At 43.5% G+C, this 12485-nt stretch overlaps 1 long non-coding RNA gene across 1 annotated transcript; it reads right to left on the bottom strand.

Moving 5' to 3' along the window:
• Positions 1–1516: 1516 nt before the first annotated feature.
• On the bottom strand, positions 1517–9698 carry LOC102554202 (uncharacterized). The gene is made up of 4 exons (XR_015622299.1): positions 9452–9698; positions 6085–6237; positions 3177–3279; positions 1517–2351 (listed from the first exon to the last, which is right to left on the bottom strand). It is a non-coding gene; the product is annotated as an uncharacterized LOC102554202 (long non-coding RNA).
• Between the last annotated feature and the right edge of the window lie 2787 nt (positions 9699–12485).

Raw genomic sequence — 12485 nt, 5'->3', positions numbered from 1 at the left:
ATGAATAGCCATGAGCCCACACATTAGTAAATGAAACATACGTGTGAATACCTCATCGAAAGGAAGACGACATAGGATGGATACAATGATGCAAAGAATAATAGAAGTGGCTCTAATAAACATAAAATATGAAATTAATCATTTAAAACCTGAAAAGAATCACCACGATATATCAAAAGGCTATGAATAAGTGAATGCATGAACACAGAGTGAATATTATCTAATGCGATTTTTAAAAATACGAAACCACACACAAGCAACAGAAGGGATGCAAAGAGGAGACATTTGGGAAATCACGAGACCCCCATTCCTGAGCTTCGCGCAGCTCTAAGAATCTAAACAGACAGGATTCATGAAAAAGAAAAATTACCGAAACTCACATAAGTAATAGGAATTCAATGTGGGTCAGGTGCTGTTCAAGAAATAAAGAGCATTGTTAAAGTGTGCCCCAAAAGCAACGCCTCCCTAGAAATCAGTGTTTACAAGATATGATAGAATTCTACCAAGCCTTTATAAAATCAATAGCTTCGATATCCTTTCAAATTGCTATAGATCACAGGAAAGGGGCTCTTAATTGTCTGACAGACTAGTATGAAAAAAGAAAGTTTCCCTTATGAGTGATAATGCAAATCCCTTAACAAATGTCAAGACAACACTGTACCACCAATTCCTGTGACAGACACCTGCAGTCCCGTTGAGCTAAGACAGGGGATCACAAGGTCAAGGTCAGCCTGGGCTACAAAGTGAGCTCAACATGTCTGGGGAATTTAGTAAAACTTTGTTTCAAAATTTTTTTCAAAAAATCATATATTTATTACTACATAGTATAATTACAGTAAAAGTAATCTCAGAGTACAAGCATGGTCAAATACAATAAAATCTAACAGCGTAGAATATTATACAGATATGTTAAAAATAGAAGTCAAATGATCATCTCCACATACGATGCAGCCATTTTACAGATTGACAACTACTTTTAATAAGCATCCTTAAGCATAGGAATAGGCAAACGAGTTAGAAACACATCTATTTTTAAAATGTCTAATTTATATCTTTGTATGGATAATTAATTAAGGTAATTAACACTGTGCTTAAAAATAGAAAAGGAATGGATTTCTAGGCAGTCAAGAAAAAGTTAGGGTCTGGGGCAGTGGCTCAGCAAATAATAAGGGTGCTTATCTCCAGGCTGCAGGCCCTGAGTGCCACCCCTGAAACACGTGTTGGAAAGAGAGGACAAACTCCCGCAAGTTAGCCTTTGACCTCCATATGTGTCTGACAGCATGCATTTGGCCCACAGTAAATAAATAAGTAAATAATAAACAAACAAATAAATAAATACAGTGAAACCTAAATTAAAACAACCCAGCATGGTGCTATACGTATGTCTGGCATCCTAGCACTTGGGAGGCAGAAGCAGAAGGATTATCACTTTCTAGACAATCTGGGCTACATAGGGACATAGGGTATTAATTAGGGTTTCTATTGCTGCAATGAAATACCACAACCAAAAATCAAGTTCAGGAGGAAAGGGTTTATTTGGCTTACACTTCCACATTGAAATCCATCACTGAAGAAAGCCAGGACAGGACTCAATCAGGACGGGAGCTGATGCAGAAGCCATGGAAGGGTGCTGCTTACTGGCTTATTCCCCATGGCTTACTCAACCTGCTTTCTTACAGAACCCAGGACCACTAGCAAAAGGATAGTCCCACCCACAATAGTCTGGGCCCTCCCACATCAATCACCAATTAAGAAAGTGTCCCACAGCTGGATCTTATGGAGGTGCTTTCTTAATTGAGGTTCCCTCCTCTCGGACGACTATAGTTGGTGTCAAGTTGAGATAAATGTAAGCAGCACACAGAGTGAGTCCACTGTAGTGAGCTCATAACCAGCTTGTACTACATAGTGAGACCTCATCCACTCTAAAACTGAAGAATGGAAAGAAAAGAAGTGGGCATCGGAGGGGAGAAGAGCAGTGCTGAGTGGTACTGTGCATGGTGCTAGAAGAGAAAAATACTTTTCACCTATCTGTGAACTCTACAAGTTACAGCAATACCTGGTCTGACAAGGTATACCCACCGACACAATAGTGGCGTGAATATTATGTGAATAAACAACCTTTTCCTGCTTGGATCCAAACACTACTCCATGACCTGGCACTGCTAAAAAGGCCAAGGACCTGTGGCTAGATGAGTCATAGACTCCCGGGGATACCCTAATTCTATCAGTCTGATAAATGGACGTAGTATTAAAATGGCTCCTACTGACTCAAAGATCAGAGCATCTTTCAAAGAGAAGCTTCTCCTTGCAGCTCCTGGCAGTTAACACAGAAATCTCCAGCTGGTCAACACCTAGAAAAAAGAGACCACAGAGTGACCAGCCATAAATGGAGGGGTGTGTGTGTGTGTGTGTGTGTGTGTGTGTGTGTGTGTGTGTATGTGTGTGTGTGTCTGTGTCTGTGTCTGTGTCTGTGTCTGTGTCTGTGTCTGTGTCTGTGTCTGTGTCTGTGTCTGTGTCTGTGTGTCTGTGTGTTTCTTCTCCACACGGCTCAGGGATCTTTGTGGAAGACAGGGCAGAAAGATTACAAGAGCCAGAAATAGTCAACAACATCAAGAAAACACCAAGTGCATACACAAAGTGTATACATCAAGTAACAGCATACACAAAAACCTCACAGGCTACAGCCAGACCAAACAACAACATAGACAGGGGCCACTGAGAAGCTGTTAGCATTTGTTAGCCACTAAAAGGAGAGAGTCAATCTTCTTTAATGATGTGACCCCTAGTAGACTGGCCACACCGCAGAGCAGACTCTATTACTGCCAAGATTAGCTAGGTAACAGAAATAAGACTAGGAAGGAAAGGAGAAAAAAATGGAGGAGGAGGAGGAGGGAGAGGAGGAGGAGACAAGAAGGAAGGGGGAAAGAGGGGAGAGGAAGGGGAGGAGGAAGAGGGGGACAGAGGAAGCTTTCTCAAAGCTGTTGGGGAAGGATAGCTGGTTGCTGACTACAGCATAGAGACAGGGCAGGATAATGGTTAGAACACAGCCCTTGTCTACAATGACCAGACTCCCAGGAGGCCATGCTCAGCTGACACTGACTAGGTGGGAACACAGATTCCTTAGCCTCCTCCTGTTGCCTGGTGCTCACTCAACACAGCAGACCATCATGACCCACCTTGTAAAGCTGTGGGCAGCGTAATCAAACCCATTCTTAGAGAACACCAAGTGGTTCTTCACGGTAAGCGACGCGAAAGTGTAACTGTTGAGACTTTTCCAACCTGGATATCAAAAGGGAAAAAATCAAATTATAATCTTTATATATCATGGCAAGGCACTTCATATGTCAACACTCATTTTTAAATTTTTTTTTAGATAGGCAGGCTTTGATTAGCTATGTAGTCAAGGATGACCTTAGACTGGACCCTTCTGTTCTATTTCCCCAGTCCTGGAATGTCAGGTATGTATCACCACTCATGGTTTATGTGATATGGGACATTTGACCCAGGGCTTCATGCATCCTGTAGGCTATCACTCTATCAGCTGTACTCGATCCCAAATGTCCTTGGACAAAGGACTAGTCATGTGGTTCCCCAGTATGCCATGAAATATAAGCTCCATTTGGGTCATTAACACATCTGTCCACATGCGTTTATTGTGCGTTTCACCATAGCTGTGCCCAACTAAGCTGCCTCTGCTCAACTTGTGCCTCCCGGTGTCCCACTTGTGCTTTCTTAATATAGTAAAGTAAGAAGACGCTAAGGCAAGACACCTGTGTCTATGTCTGGATTTGACACAAGGGATTGTCTCTGCTTCAGGCTCAAGCCCAAGGTATTCACTCATTCTCCAACATGAAAAGCCCAGCTTTCTTCTCTTGAGTCTGCACTCATTAAAAAGTGGTCAGCACTTCATAAAAAGCACTCACAGCAAAGGGAAACCCAGAGCCCTGTGTACACGGACAGCAGCTCTCTCAGTGATGCTATTTTTGTTCTTTGATAGTTTCATTTACCTATGTAATGAATCTTGGTCACTTTCACTCTCTGTCCCCCTCCCATTTAATTATAAAGTAGTCACATCATTCTAATCCTACTAACTGCTCAGTGTTAAATGAGATCAAAGAGAAAAGCCTGAGATGTAACGACTCTTCCACAAACACAAATTTAGCTTCCTCTCTGTGCCAGGTAATGATGCTCACAATGGAGTTACACTACAAGGGGGTCAGAGTTCATTCTTCCACTCAACTCACAGCCCAGGGCCTCCCCCAGGGTGCCACTAATTGACTTTTGAAGTCAGTAAATCAAACAGGTTAATTTGCATCTTATTTACATTTTAGAAAGTGAGTCTCACACAGACATTTTCTCTACAGTCTATCTATGTAAGGCTAACACTTTCTCCCACTTCCTTGACAAAGGGACAAGTCAGTCTAAAGCGGGTCATGCCCTCTGCTTAGAAGTTATCCCCATTCCCTCCTTCCTCCGCCCAGTTCCCAGGTTAGCTGGTGCAAGGCCCAGACCTGGACGATCTTCTCCAGCCCTGAAAATTGTCACTAGAGTTTCTCTCCCACGAGGGTACCTCATGTCACTCAGAGTGCCATTACATTGCCCCATCACATCAAGCACTTCCAAGCAACTAATAAAAACACAAATGAGCAGCTCCAAAGGTCTCCAGCATTCTCTGAGTGCAGCCCAGCCTGGATCTCCTCTGGGATGTGTGCAGTGTTGATCAACCCCCAAATCTACTTAGCACCATCTCCACCTCATTCACAGTCTGGGTTCTGTCAGCAAAAACCTACAGACCCAGTACGTGTCACCAGTTGGGAGGTATCTGCGGTCGTAGCGTGCTCCGTGGTTCTACTAGAATCAGAACATTTGCATTCATTTAAAGAACTAGAGGGGAAAGGGGATGGAAATTTTCCAAAACACCCAAATCTGCAGCAGTGCATACAGATGACTCTCCTGGCCCCTGGCCCTGAGGTTTACTGTCAACTCCCTGTGAGGAATCCCCTTCTGTCCCCTCAAGACCAGATTCTTTTAAGTTCAACCTGAAACCCTGATGAGTACTGATGAGAAGTCACATATGCAAATGGTAGCGATGTGCTGCCCCACTGGGAAACCATTCCCAAAAGAAGCCTCTGTGACCTGTGGACTGTGAGTCTGCACTCACAGAAAGGAGGCATCTGCCTGAACCATCACCCTACTTCACCTCCCTCTGTCCCTGGCTCAAGGCCTTTTGTCCCTTCCCTTCTACGCTGTGCTAAGCACATTCCTGAAGTCCTTACCCTTTCGGAACCAGAGGCAGGAGAAGCACGCAAAACCCTTAGCATCATATTCTTTTATGTTAGTGGGGTTTTTTTTAATAAAAGGCTTAAGTAAAAAAAAGTATTAGTTGACTTTCCCTGTCAGTGTGATTAAGATATTCAAGAAAGCAACTGAAAGAAGAGAGATACTGAAAGTATCTTTGAGGCATAGCAGCAAGATCTTGTAGCAGCTGCTCACATCTCATCTGCAATCAGGAAGCAGAGTGGTGAAGGCCAGAGCTCGGCTAGCTTCTCCTTTCTGTTTAGTCCAGGACCCCAGCCCATGAATTAGTACCACGTATATCTAAGGTGGGTCTTACTAACTCAGTTAACTTAATCTAGATGAACCAGGGTTTGCTTCCTATTGCCTTAGTTAGGGTTTTATTGCTGTGAACAGACACCATGACCAAGGCAAGTCTTATAAAGGACAACATTTCATTAGGGCTGGCTTACAGGTTCAGAGGTTCAGTCCAGTATCATCAAGGTGGGAGCATGGCAGCATCGAGGCAAGCATAGTGCAGGAGGAGCTGAGAGTTTTACATCTTCATCTGGAGGCTGCTAGAAGAATACTGGCTTCTAGAAAGCTATGACGAGGGTCTTAAAGCCACACCCACACTGACTGCCTACTTCAACAAGGGCACACCTACTCCAACAGGGCCACATCTTCTATTAGTGCCACTCCCTGGGCCGAGCATATGCAAGCTGTAACATCTATGAAATCTGAGTCCCATCAAGTTGACAAGATGGAGCAAAATTTAATCATGGAGAACAGGGCTTTAAGGAAACTTACTGTTTTGATTTTCCCTTCCAAGTTTCCCTTGTTTCCTGATTTGACAAGTGCAATCTGAAACTGCTTGTCACCAAAATGCCAGGAGTCAAGAAGAAAGAAATAAGAGGACCACAGATCTTCACTCTGTGCTCAGAAGGACGCCAATGTCTTGACCTACACAGGTTGACACACATGAAACAGCTTTGGGTGACTGAGACATAGACATCATCAGTGAACAACTGCAACTTATGTTAGAAACTCCAGTGTCCCCAGTGTGTCTGAGACAGCTCTTCCCTCATACCCAAGCTCTGTCCTTTCTCCATGTATGCTACACTGAAAGTCCAATGCTCCAAAGACAAAATATGATAGGAACTACAATGACAAATAAAGATTTTGGACTCACTGAGCTCTGGGCATCTAGTCACAATGACATCATTAATTCCTCGATTCCCAGCATGGAGACCCTTCACCCTGGGCCTTTCAGCCAGCCTCCCCACTGACCTCACAATCCAGCCACCCACTCTTATCTCTGCCTCACAAAGAGCTCCACACAAGGGCCCTCATGGTGAAGTGGTGGGCAAGCTGTCAGTGAAAACCCTTTGTTCAAATTTGAAATCTAATTCTGTGGTATTGCGTACATTATGACACACTGCAATTTTGCCCTCACTCCTGTTGTATGAAAATTAATCTGCTGCTTGGAAACCACTCCTCAAAACAAAGGAGACTGATTTATAGCCAGTCTCTTTGCTATAAATTACCGACAGCATGATACTTCAGGCTTGAGAACAACTGGACCAGCACTTACCTTTCATAAATGATGTGAGGTGACTTCCTGCCATAGAAGGCAGCATAGCTGTCTTCCGCAGTCCTTCCCATCCATTCCCATGGGGACTTCCCACCCACTTCCTTGCAAGCATGTGAGTTGTGTTCTGGCTTGTTTTTATTTCGTAGATTAAGAAGTGTCAAATTGGAATCTTTGGCTTCACTCCCTACATACTTTGTTGCCTGGGGGAATATAGATGTGTCATTTGTGACCCTCCCCTATAACCAGTAATGGACTCACCCCAGCCATACATGGAATCAGAGGCCAGGGGCACAGAATAGCAAGCAGGTTCTGTCACTATGTAGAGGAGGCTGGCTAATAGCCAAGGTCCTTCCTGTGAAGTACTCCGTAGGGAATTGTGAGAGAGGAGCTCAAGGTCACACATTTCCCATGTCAGCTGCATAGAACTCCAGAAACCAAGCAGAGGGTATCTAGAAGCAGCTTGTGTTTGTGAGGGCTAAGATGTAGGTCAACCCGCAAAGGCCACATCCTAAAAAGAAGAGGCCTTCAAGAGAAAGGACAATGCCATGTACCAAAGCCTAAATTAAGGACAGCATGTCCCTGAACGTAGGTTTGAAGGTTTACGATCTTTCCAAAAGTGCAGCTGCTTACAAAGGAGCCTACCCTAGCACCTCACACATGGACATTTGACTCCTAACATATACAGCAGCACACATCACTTGCCATTAATGGTCATTTTGGAATGGTTTTAGTAAAAACTACACATGAATTCAATTTAAAGGACTTAAACTCTATGAAACAAGAATTAAGAATCAGGGCATACATAGACAAGAGTGGTAGATCAGTGACTTGGGCAGACCATATTTGGAGGTGGAAAACCTGTTCAGGAAAGAGAGTGGATTGTGGAGATGGCTCCATTGGTCCAAGCTCTTGGCTGGCCTTAGTGTGAAGCATGATCCAGTTAGCCACTGTGACTGACTGAGGCCCAGATGTTGTGTGTGGATGTGAACTAGTTGCATTCCTCAAAAGTACGTGGAAGATACGTTTCTTGAAAATTTAGTGTTGAGTGTTGATGCTGTTCATTCTATAGAAGCTCAAGGTCAGACCAAGAGGATGGGTGGAGCTCATCGCAGAGCAAGTGCCTTAGCAATGCTCAAGGCTCTGGGGAGGAAGGAAAGGAAGAGAGGGAAAGATAGAAGGAGAGAAAGAGGAAAGGAAGGATCTTTACCTAGCCCTATAGAGCTGTGTCCTCTGAGGCAAACCACCTGGAATCTTTAAGGAACACCTTGTTTTTCCAACTAAAGGACAGAGGGGTCATGATTTATTTCCTTTCTAGCCCCGCAGATACGTTCTTCTGAAAGGTCTATATTCAAAAACAATATCCATTAGGGAATGCTTTTCTCCACAAGACCACATCCCAGTTTTGAGTCAGACATAGGGAGAATTCGCCAGGTGTCTAAGGCTGGAGCTCTCAGAACTTTCGTGAGGCTTCTGTTTATTTTTATTAAGGTTTTAGCTTACAAAGAAACATTGCTCCTTGTAAACAAATGATACAGATGCAAACTAAATAAGCATTGGTAATCTCCCCTTCCCTGCCCTCAGGTTCCATATGCTATAGCCCACACTAAACCTGGTTACTCTGCACCCTCACCATCCTTCAGGGCACCACAGCCCTTTACGGATGTGGCAGGGGAGGGCATGGTTGCACAAACTTTTTAATTTATAATCCTGACTGGAGAAGTCCCTGGTTACCAGTAGATGCCAGTTAATAATGTTTTTTTTAAATTTTCTAATGAATAAGTACAGTATTTGCTAAGAAAATGAGAAACAGATAACAATATAAGATCATCACTTGCACCTGGTCACTGTCAGAGCCTTGGCATTCTACTTCATTTGTGCCAGGCATGTCTTGTGCATTATTTAACATAGTCCAGGGGCTGGAGAGATGGCTCAGTGGTTAAGAACATTAACTGGGGGTTGGGGATTTAGCTCAGTGGTAGAGCACTTGCCTAGCAAGCACAAGGCCCTGGGTTTGGTCCCCAGCTCCGGAAAAAAAAAAAAAACAAAAAACAAAAAACAAAACAAAAAAAAAAAACAAAACATTAACTGTTCCAGAGGTCCTGAGTTCAATTCCCAGCAACCACATGGTGGCTTACAACCATCTGTAATGAGATCTGATGCCCTCTTCTGCTATGTCTAAAGACAGCGACAGTGCACTCACATAAAATAAATAAATAAATCTTTAAAAAAAATACATAATCCAATCCATATAAAAGCACTACATGTTCCTTGGAATTATCTCCTTTGACTGAAGCTTCTAGTCTGTATGAGCAGGAAAACAAAACCTGGTCTCTGTGAACTTTGATTGAAAGGAAGGCGGCCTTTCACTACACAGCCAGTGGCTCTACACTTCTCTCCTGCAAGTTCAAGATTGGTCCTGTAGATTTGAGAATGATCAAGACAGAGCACAAGGGCAGCCGGACGCAGGCAGTACACACCTAAGGATCCATTCAGATTTGAGGTTGACTGTGATCATTAGCTTAAATCATTTCCAGTGGTTTGGGCTCTATCACTTCCCACATGACATTGCTGGTGTGGTCCTACCTTGGCCCCGGCTTCCAGTGCATTCTTAAAGAGAAATCTGTCAGCTGCCAAAGCCATCTTGAACTCTCGTTGTTTGAGAACACAGTCCATCACAGTGGAGAAGGCATGGCAGCAGGAGCTGAGGATGCTCATTGTATATCGACAGACCAGGAAGCACAGCAGAACAGGAAGTGAGGCTGAACTATAAACCTCAAGGCCCGTCTCCCACTTCCTCCAGCTAGGCTCCACTTCCCACAGGATCCATACCCTGTCAAAACAGTAGCAGCAGGGAACCAAGCTAACCAAGCCCATGGGGGACATTTTACACCTAAAACATAACACCGTCCAGTGGAAATTGAGCCAGGGTCTGTGCTAGCTATGCAAGGGCGACTTTTCCCATTCACACAGCCCTCCTTCCCTATCATGCATTTTCCTTTTCCATCATCTGGATCCAGTCAATTTTTCACGGCACATTTTAAGCACAAAGTCCTTCTAAAGTCAAACTATTCTATGAACTTTTTAATGACTTCTATATTTATCGCACCTGGTTTTTCTAATTACTTAATGATTCTAAAATTAATATGTATCATGAAGGGCTGTTTTATCTTCCTAGGGGAGAAGATAAAAAAGCTATAGAAGAAAATGTGTCAGAGTGGATATGAACAAAGGGAAATAGGTCACATGGAAGCAATCACAAGGTGTATTACATTCTGTTCTTACACAGGAAAAAAACACCTCACTTTGTTTCTCTAATCTCAGAAAAGACTGGTGTTGGGGTGTCTTGATTTAAGGATAAGAACAAAGAATGCATCTAGCACAGCAAAAGGGATCCTCTGCCTCTACTAGGAGCCATGGGTTTGCAGATACATGTAACCAGAGCTATGAACTAGCTGACGTCGATTTATCTTGGCTGGATGAGCACAGCTTCTTAGAGATAAATAAATATGAACAAGTGTGTCCGCCGACTTTGACATCAAAAATGGGGCATATAAGGGGTTGGGGATTTAGCTCAGTGGTAGAGCACTTGCCTAGCAAGCGCAAGGCCCTGGGTTCAGTCCCCAGCTCCGAAAAAAAAAGAAAAAAAATGGGGCATATAAAATTATCTCAGTTAAAGGCAACAGTAGGCAAGCCATAGAGGTATGAATGTGTGGTGTTGTCTGCTAAATAAGAGAAGGAAAGAAAACAGGGAAAGCAGGTAAGAGGCCAAAGGTGGAGAAGAGAATGGGCTAAGGTGTGAGAAATAAACAGAAAGAGAGGCAGCCAAGACGGTGAGAGGAAGCATGATATACTTACAACAGAGGTCAAAGGAGGCTGCTCAAAAGGTGACATTTGAGGTAAGACCTGAGTCTCCAGAAAAAGCACCCTAGGCTGAGAATATAAGAAGATCAGTGTCCCTGCAGCAGGAATGAGCATGGCCCCCTCAGGAACAGAAAAGCATCAGGGCTTGGAATCAGGGAGCACTCCAGCTGGAAGGCACAGAGTTGGAGAGGGAAACCACACACAACACACGTCACACAGCATTTCGGGGCACAGGAGGGATGCTGAGTTTTTATTGTTGCAGTACAAACCCACTAAAGATTTTAAGTCAAAGGATATTACACTCTGAACTGCCTATTTTAGAAGGACACCTTGAATATTTCTGCAGAAAGTTTAGAGGGCCAGACCTGATGTAGAGAGACTACATGAGCTCAAGAGATGCTGAGAGTGAACCAGGAAAGATCTGCCACGACTTGGCTCACAGTAGTGAAGCTGGAAACTCTGAAGATGCTGAGCTGGATGGGCCCATTGGAAGTAAAACTAAGAAGTGCTGGGGCGACAGCTGATGTGAAAGAAGAAAACTTATGAGCACAGGGCTCTGGATGATGGTGCTGAACAGATGATGGAGCCAGTAAAGGTCTGTGTGCGGTGAAGCTTTGCAGAGCAGTGTAGGTGAGACCCCCACATGTGCTAAAGTGAAAGAAGGATTTGTAAACATGAAGCTTCTTAGCAGTCAGAAGGAGAGGTCTCCTTTATCCCATGACACAGAGACACGGTGAGGTCTCTAAAATACCATCTACATCTTTTCAGAGAGAACTGAAGTTCAGACCGGAGGTGCTCTGGCAAAAGCATCACAAGTCAGTCACGCACTGAGAACACAGCCCTGTTCTCAGGTCCGGGCTTTCTGCATCACACCGTACATAAAAAAAAAAAAAAAAGGAGGAACAGAGCACAGTGTGGCTCTAAGAATAACCTGAAGCAAATGTCTGTGAATCTGTGTAAGTGTCTCCAGGAGTCCATCATCCCTTGTGTGGACACAGAAGCAAGTGTGTACCTATGAAAATCATGTCGGACTCTGGAATAGACAAAAACTGAACAGACACTAATCCTTTGTCTTGCAGAGTGCTCCAAGTTATGGCTCACTTTCCTTTCGTTTGGATCATTTTACACCTGTAAGTTATAGAAAATTTGTCTTTATATTTAAAAATACCTGATTCACGTCCATAGACATGCAGGTTATGTTTAGGGTCATGTTCTATGGCTGTTTGAGCAGTCCACCACTATTTGTAAATTCCCTATAATGATTCTGACTCTCTCTCTCTCTCTCTCTCTCTCTCTCTCTCTCTCTCTCTCTCTCTCTGTGTGTGTGTGTGTGTGTGTGTGTGTGTGTGTGTGTGTGTGCGCGTGCGTGCGTGGGGATTCTTTTTTAAATTAGTTGTAGCATCCTACTGGTTCTTTGATTAATGAGCTGAACTAAAGCTTCATTTTTATTTTTAGATATCCATTTGTGTTTATATGAACCATGACTTTAATCTTTTCAAAAACCTACCCTTTAATCTAAGTATGTCAGTCTTTAATATTAAATTTCAAATACAATTTTTCAATATTCCTTCAAATTTTGAGTCATTTGGAAAAGGAACAACTTCAATCCCAGTAACCAACTTTGGAATTTCAGAGACATAAGTCAACTTGCCGGCCAGTGAAGACTGAAAGTCTTTTGGCCTTGAATGGTCTGAAGACAGAGCAAGGCCAATGCGGCATGCAAATGTCAGTCTATGGGCTCTGAATTTCCCAGAAC

The sequence above is a fragment of the Rattus norvegicus genome, chromosome 6, assembly GCF_021556685.1.
Source record: "Rattus norvegicus strain SHRSP/BbbUtx chromosome 6, alternate assembly SHRSP_T2T, whole genome shotgun sequence".
NCBI classification, from domain to species: domain Eukaryota; kingdom Metazoa; phylum Chordata; class Mammalia; order Rodentia; family Muridae; genus Rattus; species Rattus norvegicus.
This window is presented reverse-complemented; position numbering and strand designations above follow the sequence as displayed.